The sequence below is a fragment of the Maniola jurtina genome, chromosome 9 (assembly GCF_905333055.1).
Source record: "Maniola jurtina chromosome 9, ilManJurt1.1, whole genome shotgun sequence".
Classification (NCBI taxonomy): domain Eukaryota; kingdom Metazoa; phylum Arthropoda; class Insecta; order Lepidoptera; family Nymphalidae; genus Maniola; species Maniola jurtina.
Genome location: NC_060037.1, coordinates 14,694,954 through 14,707,514, shown reverse-complemented (window position 1 = coordinate 14,707,514; position 12,561 = coordinate 14,694,954). Strand labels below are relative to the sequence as shown.

Below are 12,561 nucleotides of genomic sequence, written 5' to 3'. Positions count from 1 at the left end.
GGAAAATCAAAGAGTTAATGGCATTTTTTCGAAAATTTAAATCCAGGCGTGTTCATCAGCTAGGTATTTCTAAATATGTAATAACTACCTTGCTTAGCGAGAATAAAAACTTAAAAGAAAAAACTGTCCTCTGAAAAAAAAATTCAGGGCGGCGGAAAATGCGATAGTTTTATGATATTGGATAAAGCAACGCATTTATTATGTAATCTAAACTAGCATTGGTCCCCTTTTCATTTACCTGCGAATTGCGATAATAGTCCAAATAAAACTGTGATGGCACCATCGAGCAAAATAACAAATCGTTTTTCACAATCGACGCTTTAAAATACTTTGTTTGCATTACAAAAGCTCGTTGGCGCCAAATTTGAATTTATATACATAGTTTATTTCGAAATGCAAAATGGCCGACCCACGTCGTATTACGACGTATTCGTTTTATTGAACATAAAATTTTGTTTTGAATCTCGTAAACTTTGCGGTTGGATGTCATTTAGTTATCTCTACTTTTGTAAATTACAAGTGTAAATTTAAAATTTATAACACCCCCGACGATCCAAAGTATCTGAGTTTTCCAAAACATCATTTTCAAATAAATAATTATGTATTTAGGGAACGTCCATCTTGACAGCTTGACATTTGTCTATTGACATAATATTATGAACCTAACGGTTATCTAACCTTCTTTTCTACAAGAAAACTAGAAAAGAGCTGATAACTCTTAAACGGCTGAACCAATTTTTTTAGATTATAGCTAAGAACACTCTCGATCAAGCCACCTTTCAAACAAAAAAAACTAAATTAAAATCGGTTCATTCGTTTAGGCGCTACGATGCCACAGACAGATACACAGATACACAGATACACAGATACACAGATACACAGACACACAGATACACAGATACACACGTCAAACTTATAACACCCCTCTTTTTGGGTCGGGGGTTAAAAACAGTTCGTCTGTTTACTTATGCTTGTATGCGCAACGCTAAAATATTGTACGAAATTACGGTGTAGTCCTGTTGGCCCCATTAGCCGTGTCCCCATTAATGGGGCCAGCGGGATTAGAATAAAATTACTTATTAAAAATCAGTCCCGTTGTCCCCATTATCCATTCCGGTTCAACGGAGACTGCGGTATTTGAATGGTGTTTGGGAAAACCTTACAATTTCTTCATTTAGTATTTGCCTGCTGAGCTCTCTATAATATTCGCAAAAGGTGTGTAAAGCCTGCCAATCGGCACTCGGTCAGCGTGGTAGACTATGACCAAAACCCTTCTCAATCTAAGAGGAAATACCTGTGACGTTGTTTGTAGTTTTTAACATAGAGATAGCTTTTTACTTCGGAAACGAACTATTTTTCTAGAGAAAAATACCTAAGTGGCACTGGAAAAGAAAGATATGAAAAAAAGATGAATTTCAATTCAACCAAGTCGCTGGTAACAGCTAGTTAATTTTATCAATATTAATATCAGCTTGTTTAAATAACTCTTATTTAAATGCATTGAATTCATGATTTATTGTGTCCATTTCGATTCAATTCATATAAACTTATACAGATGTACATAAATCCAACTGATCTTCATCAAGTTGCGGTACTTAGTTCTTTATTTGAGCGCATTTGCAATTGCATTATGTCAATATTACCTAAGATGGGATGCATTGCCTAGGTAATGTGGATGCACTTAAAAGTATCTAGAATGACTCATAGTCATACCTACATCATGAGTCAGTCGAAATACCTATTTAAGTAATTCACATTTAGAATAACTCAAAATTTAAAAAAAAACCCCGACGCAAAAACCTCTTAAGAAAACTAGAAAAGAGCTGAAAACTTTCAAATGGCTGAACCGATTTTCTTCGATTATAGCTAAGAACACTCTCGATCAAGCCACCTTTCAAACAAAAAAAAACTAAATTAAAATCGGTTCATTCGTTTAGGAGCTACGATGCCACAGACAGATACACACGTCAAACTTATAACACCCATCTTTTGGGGTCGGGGGTTAAAAATAAGAACGCAATCGATAAAACGTACCTACCTATTATTTGTTTAGTTGAGGGCATATAGTTGTGGAATAATAGGTGTAAAATGTAAATGTAAAATGTAAAAAAAGTTATATATTTAAAGTAAGTACCTAACTATTCAATAAACGCCTAGACCACAGCATTAACAAGCTTAAACTTAACTCGAATAAATTACTCGTAAATACATGACTAATATCGATTCTCCCATCACGTCGTCACACATCATTCGAATACTAATCGATACCAACCGACAGCGACCAACAGTATAATTTAAATCGACTGAGAAGCCCTGACCAGGTTAGAAAGACCTTCAGCTCAATACTGATTTTGTCCCTTTGTTTGAGCTTCTGAAACAGGTTGGAAAGAACTTGGGGTCTCTCCTTGCTGGGAGGTTTGTATTGTAATTTGTAGTGGCACGCGAAAGTGAATGGAATGTTTGTAACTGTAGACATAACCTACCTACAGAGTTATTTCATAGAAGAATCATAGTGTGAATTAATTGCAGGCCAGGAAATGGTAGGGCTTTCAACCAGGCATTTATAGACCTGGGTTTGCATAATTTGCATAAAACTTTACCAGACTTTACTGACATTGGTAAGTCACTACTTAAGTGACAGTCTGTTTGTCTGTCTGTCCGTCCGTCGTGTCTGTCAAGAAACCTATAGGGTACTTCCCGTTGACCTAGAATCATGAAATTTGGCAGATAGGTAGGTCTTATAACACAAATACACGAATAACCTTTTCTAAAAACCGCGAATTTGTGGTTACATCATTTAAAAAAAATTAAAATGTGTTTCAATTTTCAAAATAAGATAACTATACTAAGTGGGGTGTCATAATATGAAAGGGCTTTACTTGTACATTCTAAAACAGATTTTTATACATTTTTAAGCATAACAGTTTTTGATTTATCGTGCAAAATGTCAGAAATATTACCCGAGTACGGAGCCCTCGGTGCGCGAGTCTGACTCGCACTTGGCCGGTTTTTTACGAGAAACTTCCCAAACGCTATCTACAGAAAAATGTTGGAAGCGAAAATATCGTGCTACGGGGGTTATTCCTGTCCATTCCCGGATATTCTGTCACCAAAATATTGCCTTATTCCTAAAACATAATTGAATTCTAAATCATTTACGTATAACGTAGGTATTATTTTACAACGATCACTTATCTCGGCCCATAAATATTGGTCCGCTCGCATTAACTCGATAAAAGCGTAAATAATTCATGCCTCCGTTTAGTATCTATTTGTCCTCTATAAATTATTTCATATTTATACATTTAAATTGTTTATTAGACAAGATGTTGTGAAGGTAGGGTCTAACTACCAAAACGCAACGCAAGGAATTGGTTCAAATTCGGACCTCTCAGGTCATTTACTATTCGCAGCTCTAATAACTTTAAATACACAATTATATGTATACCTACACCTATAACTATACTCATACGTATTCATAAATAATAAAGTCTACTTTTAGAATGGTAAATGTTCACATCCGTAAACAAGGTTCATAAAACTTGTGTTTCTGATGGAAGAATCTGGTACCATATGGATTACTGTACTGATAGGGCGATGTTGATGTTGGTCTCCTGTTTGTGAGGTTCAGGGTTCCGTCCCGGGCAAGCACCTCTTATTTTTCGGAGCTATACGTGCGTTTTAAGCAATTAAATATCGAATCATCGTGAACAAACCTGCATGCCTGAGTCTTCCATAATGCTCTCAAAACTGTGTGAAGTTCGCCAATCCACACTCGGCCAGCGTGGTAGCCTATGACTAATCTTTTCTCATTCTCAGAGGAGACCAGTACTTAGTAGTGAACCGTAAATGGGTTAATTATGATGATGATGAACCTAGGTTTTTCAAGTCAAGACTTTCAGCATGTGAAATGGTAAATCGGAATGCTATACGGATTTACAACCAGAATATGCGAACTCGGCGCGCCTACAGCACTATTTATTTTTATAGTCAATAATTCTAATTTTAACATAGAATTTATGAAAGCCAATCTTTAATGTATGGGAAAGTGAGAATATCTTTATGATAACATATCGCTATTTTAATAATACAAACGAAAACATTTGAATATTATGCCAGATGTCGTAAAAGCCCACAAGAATATAACAGCAAAGCTTTTTTTATTATATTCCGTATCTAAATATTGATTCGGGATAAAAATCTGTTTTTTATTAGTATAATTTACTACGAAAAGCTGGTTCTTAATAAAATTATTACCTTTACGACTGTCTAGCTAGAGATTGAATTTTCAAAATTCTTTCCTTAGCGGATGTCTACGTCATAATTAGCATGTTTCAGCCCGATCCGTCCAGTAGTCCGAGCTGTGCGTTGATAGATCACTCAGTCACTCCTACAGTCAGTCAGTCACCTTTTCCCTTTATATATTAAAGATTTATAGATACTCGCTTATCCACCCAACACGCGTTTATCCACAAAACGTGACCTGATTTCCATCGTCCCGCCGCGTCTCGCTATATACACAGTAGGCGGCCAAACTGTTTGTATGTCTGTCCGTGTGTTTGCGCAGACGGAATCGAGTGATTAAGTAAACATGAGACTCTTTTTCAAAGCTATACATATATCTACTAGTGAAAAACATGTGTATCAATATTATAAAACTAGTTGATGCTCACAACTTTGTCCGTTATTGTAAATCCCGTGGGAACTCTTTGATTGTCCGAGATAAAAAGTGACTCCAGCTTTTGAACTAAGTATATCCATACAAAAAATCACGCCGATCAATGCTCGGTTGTGGCATGATTGAAGAACAAACCAATAAACCAACATATAAACAAACTTTCTCATATGAAATAGGTATGGGTAGTGATTAGTTGAGTTTAAAACATCGTGGCTAATTACATCATCATGATTCATGATCACTTCATGATCAACCCATTGCTGGACTACTCCTGAGCACAGACCTCCTCTCAGAATGCGAAGGATTCAGGCTGTAGTCCACCATGTTGGCCAAGTTTGGAGTGGCAGATTCTGACCATAATCTGACCACCTATAAGGAGAACTCTCAGGCATGCAGTTTTCCTTACGATGTTTTCCTTTTAAAGCAATTAGTGATATTTAATTGCTTAAAACGCACATAGCTCAATTGATAAATAACCATAATATGTACTAGGACAGGCGATAAACCATTTGCTTTTAATCTGCTATTAATTGCGCAAAATCCGCCAAATCATAAATAACGCTAGTTAATATCTTAATATTCGTACGATTTATTTAGCGCGGTGCAGCCGAGCAGTGGCCGGGTAGAGGTAGCGGGTAGAGGTAGCGGGTCGAGATAGCAGGTCGAGGTAGCGGGTCGAGGTAGCGGTAGGTATGGGTAGGTACCCGGTTTAATTACGGAATAAATTATCACCAGTCCCATTACCCGGGTGTGCCGGGTGCCGCGTCGCTACAATTTGTTATGTACCGCACAGAGTAGCTCGCGCACAGGTATTTCTTACTGAAACTGCACTAAACGTAGCAGATACGTTTTCGCATTATAATATTAGTATGCAAAACGCGACGCGAGCAGATATTTTGCTATCTGTTTCACGCCGCTTCGCTGCCTTCTCCGTATCGTGCGATAGAGAGAGTTGCAACTCCAGTAGGCATTTGCTTACATTTTGTTCTTGAAATGTTGTTCCGGGTAATTTTCATCCCCCAAACGTTTACAAAATTAGACTATTTTGGACTCCATTAGATTCAATAAACCTTATTCGGACGTTTTATTTTTTAGTTTCGCTGAGAATGGTAGTTTAAAGCGGACAATCCTTCGTTATTCTATAATTATATATCTATTATATCTTTATGAGATTTAGCCTCGGCTAACGATGGCGATGTCACTTGTCACTTGATCGCGCGAGTTAGAGAGCACGTCAACGATTTGCATTTTAGTGTTTAATTAAGTAGCTCTATAAGTAAACTACTCTATGAAGCCACCCTCCGCCCGGCATGCAAGTAGGGAAATGTCGAACAATCTGTTATGAGCTTACCGTTGAGACGGAAAAATTTACGAATCGATTCGTCGCGAGCGCGAACGAACGACGCCGACCGTGAACGATCCGTTCGCCTCTCGAACTCATATCGAGTTATATTTAGCACGATCACTTGAATTAATTGCGATTCCGTAAATTATATTGGAACACGCTGTAGTTATTATATAATTATCGAGTTTCATTTATTTATTATGGTTGCATGATGTTGAAGTAGCCACCAATCCTTCAAAACATAACTAGCGTTTTTTAGGTGAATTTGTTATGGGCTCTTCTCAGACCGGGCGCGTTTGGAACCCTCGTAGCTCTCGTTTTAAGTTTACTTAATTAATTATCACTACTATATCATGACTACCAAAAGGCGTAGAATAGTACCTAGTACCTACCTATTATTGGCGTCACTCAGAAAAGCAGGTATTATTTAAAAAAATTTAATCAAATGTGGGTTGTTTACAAAAAGATACCAAAGCGAATTTAAGACAACGTGAGACACGTCCCGCTTCTGAATTATTGGCGTCACTCAGAAAAGCAGGTATTATTTAAATATTTTTATCGAATTATTGGAATGTCCTCTCAAACCAACACAAAAAACATCAGGTTCAATGTGTAGAGGTTATCCGAGAGTTTTAATCTAAACAAACTAATGCCAAAATAAATAATTTAATTAGAGCGTGATTGCTATCACAACATCTAATTATTCAGTTCACAATCCAAATACCGAAAATATGCGATATCGCTCCGAATCTCGGAAGGAGACTGAACTAAAACCTTCAAAACACCCGTATTTATGCAAGTTCAATCTTGTTGGCCTCCTAGTAACAGATTGTATGACATCGAATGAGCCAAATATCGATTTTACCAAACTACCTTCATCAGCTAAATTAATAATTTTATATTATTTTTGACAACTCAAATCAACTTTTTAAAAATAACCTTACACTACTTTGAATAAATGATTTTGATTTGATTAGTATTTCAGTCCACACTCTTCCAGGTTAGCCAGCTTCAATCTTGGATAACTAAGATTGCAGTCAAGGGCTAATTTATATCGGAATAAAAAATAAGAAATACATTAGGCATCTGTTGTATCGTAATCAAAATACAATAGGTACCTAGAACTTTAGTATTCAAATAATCTAGAAAACAAATTGAAAAGTATCTACGCCATCGATGATCTACGCACATAAAATGTCGCCTTGGACCACGGATATAATAAGCCGTACAATAGTTTTATTAATGTTAATTACGTAGTTCTCAGAAACAACATAGCAAGGAGACTTTTTAGAACTAATACCTAGGCAATTTATTCTTAGAACTAATATAGCAAAACAAGCCTAATATTAAAGCGCTTTACTAAGCCAGTTATTTAGTCGAATAGTTCTGGTATTTAAATGCTCACTTTTGTAATTAAGGATTTGTAACTTTGAATTATTATAACTTTGAATTATTATAACTTTGAATTATTATAACTTTGAATTATTTTAATAGGATTTTTTATTGAAACAATGTCGTTTATTTAAAATTATTATTATTATTAATTTTACTAATGGTTCATCCCTGATTACTAAATCCATACTAATATTATAAATGCGAAAGTGTATCTGTCTGTCTGTCTATCTACCTGTCTGTCTGTCTGTCTGCAAGCTTTTTACGACCCAACAGTTTAACCGATTTTGATGAAATGTGATACAGAGTTAGCGGGTATCACCTATCTATACTAATAAATAAAATTGGAGTGTCTGTCTGTAATTTCGAAATAACTACCTCATATTAAGCTCATATGGTTATTTGAACGATACCATAACTGAATCACACGTTTTTAAAATTTTTGTCTGTCTGTCTGTCTGTCTGTCTGTCTGTCTGTCTGTCTGTCTGTCTGTCTGTCTGTCTGTCTGTCTGTTTGAAAAGGCTAATCTTTGGAACGGCTGAACCGATTTTGACGGGACTTTCACAGGCAAGTAGAGGATTGACCAGGGCGTAAAATAGGCTACTTTTTTAACCGACTTTCAAAAAGGGAGTTGTGTTTTTCTACCTATGTACACCGAAATCTCCGAGATTTCTGAACCGATTTACGTCGTTTCTTTTTTAATCGATAGAGGAACTTTGCGACATTGTTTCATAAAAAATTTGGAGTCCAACTCCTCAATCCTGATGCTGCAGGGGATCTGACCAATCCACGCGGGCGAAGCTGCGGGCATCAGCTAGTTAATAATATAATTCTCAGTAATCTTAAGCTTAGAAAAATCCTCCGCATAAGTCGGGTAATCAGCTCGTTTTTCTTTTCGTATAAGTTATCCTTTCCTTTTGCAAATAAGTGTATCTAAAACTTAACTTAGTCCAAGAAAAATGTTAAAATAAGGAAGTGAAAACTGTTTTTTCCACTAGCCAGTAGCTTCATCTGTACAAGCTTTAATACGTTGGCTGTGGGTTAAATAGTTGGGCGATATTAAACAGATATTGAACCGATATCGGCGGTCATGTTTCTAGTTACAGTTTTATAAGCTGAAACATACAGGTGTTTAGTTGTGCAACAACTGCTTCAAATTGATAGAAACACTCATCAAATATGAATCACACTTAATATTATAAAGGCGAAAGTTTGTATGTGTGTGTGTGTGTGTGTGTGTGTGTGTGTATGTTTGTTACTCCTTCACGCAAAAACTACTGGGCGGATTTGGCTGAAAATTGAAATGGAGATAGATAATATCCTGGATTAGCACATAGGCTACTTTTTATCCCGGAAAACCAATGAGTTCCCACGGGATTTTGAAAAACCTAAATCCACGCGGACGAAGTCGCGGGCGTCAGCTAGTATTGAATATACGCATGTCGTAAGATCTGAGATCTCACTGCATTATTAGTCTAAAAATCTTCACTATGGTTCTATTGGAACCATCACTGCACCGGTTCATGAAGTGGATCTAAATAAATCAACAAAGAAAGACAAAGTATTAATGTATGTGGAACAACACGCACAGCTCAAAGTAACTGGACCTAACGGGCTAAAAGGCATGCAGATAGCTATTATGACGTAGATGTCCGCTAAGAAAGGATGTTTGAAAGTTGAAACGCTAAAGAGGTAAAAAGGGGTTTGAAACTTGTGTAGTCCACGCGGACCAAGTCGCGAGAATAAGCTATTAAGTAATAATTCAAAATAAAGTGCATGGTGTATGGTATCAAAATTTTGTCAATGGGCCGTGAAAAGCTAACAGAGGCTGACACACGATCGCATTTATAATATCAGTATGGATTTATCATTATCATCATCAAAGTCCCATGGCTTGGAAAGGCGAGGTTTCCTAATGTATACATATTTAGTAAACGACTATAAAAAGACGCGGGTGAAAGTGTGAAAGTGAAATAGGAAGCTGTATGTTTTCATTCTCGGAATCCTGAATAATTCACCGTGTATCATAATCCACCTTTATGAATGGCGCAGTGCGATGTAGCACAGATGTCTTTTTAACCCCCGACCCAAAAAGAGGGGTGTTATAAGTTTGACGTGTGTATCTGTGTATCTGTCTGTGGCATCGTAGCTCCTAAACTAATGAACCGATTTTAATTTAGTTTTTTTTTTGTTTGAAAGGTGGCTTGATCGAGAGTGTTCTTAGCTGTCATCCAAGAAAATCGGTTCAGACGTTTGAAAGTTATCAGCTCTTTTCTAGTTACTGTAACTTTCACTTGTCGGGGCTGTTATAAATTTTTAATTTACACTTGTAAAAGTGGAGTTTTATTGTCATTGTACATTTTAATACATCGAACCACCGATAGACGCTGGTCTGGTGTGGACTAGGGATCCTTACTCATGTGATTGGAGTCCCAAGGAACTTGATCGCCAATCAAGTTTCTTGGGAATCCAATCACACCAACACCTATCGGTTCTTCGATATGTTCCACCACATTATGTCCCGGTCACATTAACGGCCAACAACGCGATGTTAAACGGCGTCTCCCGATAAACGTAGATGTAGCTACGATCAACGTACAATGGCCACACAACTGCATTCACAATACCGTTTGGCGTTAGACGATTTTAACCCGAATTCAATTGGCATTAGACGTTAATTTAACCGTTCAAGTGTGGCCACTCAGTTTTAACGCGTTGATTCTATTTTATTCTATTCTATTCTATTCTAGGATAAGTAGTTTTTTGAATCAAAAAGTGACCTTTCAGAAACGACAGCTGATCAAAATCGTTGAAAAAGGTTAAAAATTATCTTATGATCAAGTTAATGTGGTAAATAAACCCTATGGGTAAAACATCAACAATTCTGCAAATTGCAGTGAAAAATTCATACCTAATTACTAATTACTACCTCATGCATTCTTAATTAGTTAATTAATTAAGAATGATAATGCGTTTTGTGACCGATGAACTATGTCAACGTTTTTACACATTTGGCTACAAAGAAACAGTAACAGTCATTTGTCATTTTTAGGGTTCCGTATCCGAAGATCCAACGGGACTGTATTACTAAACCTCCGCTGTCCATCCGTCCGTCTGTCTGTCTATCAACGAACTGGATCTCATGAACCGTAATATTTAGCGAGTTAAATTTTTACAGAGTGGGTTTCTCTATTGCCACTATAACAACAAATAATAAAAAAAATTATAACAGCCACCATGCAAATTGAAAAATAATTAATTAAAAAGTACATAGTATTTTAATATAATCTTGTAGGTTGGTACGGAACCCTTTATGTGAGCTAGTCCTACTCGCACTAGATCGATTTTATTTAAAACTAGCTGATGCCCGCAGCTTCGCCCGCGTGGATTGGTCAGATCCCCTGCAGCATCAGGATTGAGGAGTTGGACTCCAAATTTTTTATGAAACAATGTCGCAAAGTTCCTCTATCGATTAAAAAAGAAATGACGCAAATCGGTTCAGAAATCTCGGAGATTTCAGTGTACATAGGTAGAAAAACACAACTCCCTTTTTGAAAGTCGGTTAAAAAGTAGCCTATGTTACTCCCTGGTCAATTCTCTACTTGTCTGTGAAAATCCCGTCAAAATCGGTTCAGCCGTTCCCAAGATTAGCCTTTTCAAACAGACAGACAGACAGACAGACAGACAAAAATTTTAAAAACGTGTGATTCAGTTATGGTATCGTTCAAATAACCATATGACCTTAATATGTGGTAGTTATTTCGAAATTACAGACAGACACTCCAATTTTATTTATTAGTATAGATTAGTATAGATGCGTATTATGTAGTTCTAAAAATAATATTATTTTTTTAGGTAGATACCTTTACCTTCTTTGTTCAACTTTCACGTACCATTTATATAAAACATCAAATAATAGTAAATAATAATTAGTGAATAAAGTTATACAATCGACATACATATTACATAGTTAATGTAGGATACATAGTTGCAACTTCGTACGAGGATTAAGTTTTTAGAAATCCCGTGGAAACTCTTCGATTTTCCGAAATAATATAAGTCTATGCCACTCTCTGAATCTTTATACAGGGTGTTTGGTAATTAGTATATAATGACGACACCTACCCATGCTACTTTGATCTGATAAATACAATGCTGAAGTATAATGACGAAATAAAATTATAAAAATTTCCATACAAAATTCAATTTATTTTTTTATGTCCAAGTTTTCATGACCCTAACGTGCCGTAACTCACTGAGATCGTTGGACATCTTTATTAGATAGACGGAGCCAACGATCTCAGTTAGTTAGAGAACGTTATTAGAGTCATGAAAACTTGGACATAATTTTTTTTTAAATTTTGTATGGAAACTTTTATAATTTTATTTCGTCTTTATACTTTCAGTATTGTATTTATCAGATCAAAGTAGCATGGGTACGTGTCGTCATTATAGGTATACTAATTACCAAACACCCTGTATACCAATGTAAATAACGTCGATCCGTTGCCACATGATTGAAGGATAAACTAACAAACCAACAAACATACATATTTTTGCATTTATGATATGAGTAGTGATTTATGCATGAGCGCTGAAAGCTGTTAGATAAAATTAAAGCCCAAGCCGTAGGCAAACGTTTTAATTACATCGAGAGTACTAGGCAAGTATTTCAAAACTCAACATTCAAAAACATGTTTTTTAGATTAAAAAAATTCTTTGGCGTTTATATTGTAGGTTAAGTTCCAATAAATATTTACGAAAGATATTGCATCTTGCACCTTTACTTAATTTACATAAATTCTAAAAGTTATAGACACATTTGTGAGCATTATTTATTTAATAATCGCTAAGTTATTGCTAAGTTACGATCAGTGTGCTTGAAACACTACACCAATATGGCATTTTATTAACATAAAATAAATAAATAAAAAGTCGTCTGCGAGTCGGACTGACACACGAAGGGTTCCGTACAAGATATTATACACTCTGTGAAAATTTTAACTCTCTAATTACGGTAGGTATTCATATACCTACTGTACCCATTAATTTAGCGGGCGGTAAATCTCATGATTTACCGCCCGCCCGCTAAATGCTTATCTCGTACTCTGCTCAAAGAGTTCTAGACAATCATAATCCACATGC

General features: G+C 36.1%; 1 long non-coding RNA gene across 1 annotated transcript; it reads right to left on the bottom strand.

Moving 5' to 3' along the window:
* Window positions 1-1,017: 1,017 nt before the first annotated feature.
* Window positions 1,018-4,686, bottom strand: LOC123868255. Its single transcript, XR_006796621.1, has 3 exons — window positions 4,674-4,686; window positions 2,182-2,185; window positions 1,018-1,075 (listed from the first exon to the last, which is right to left on the bottom strand). It is a non-coding gene; the product is annotated as an uncharacterized LOC123868255 (long non-coding RNA).
* Between the last annotated feature and the right edge of the window lie 7,875 nt (window positions 4,687-12,561).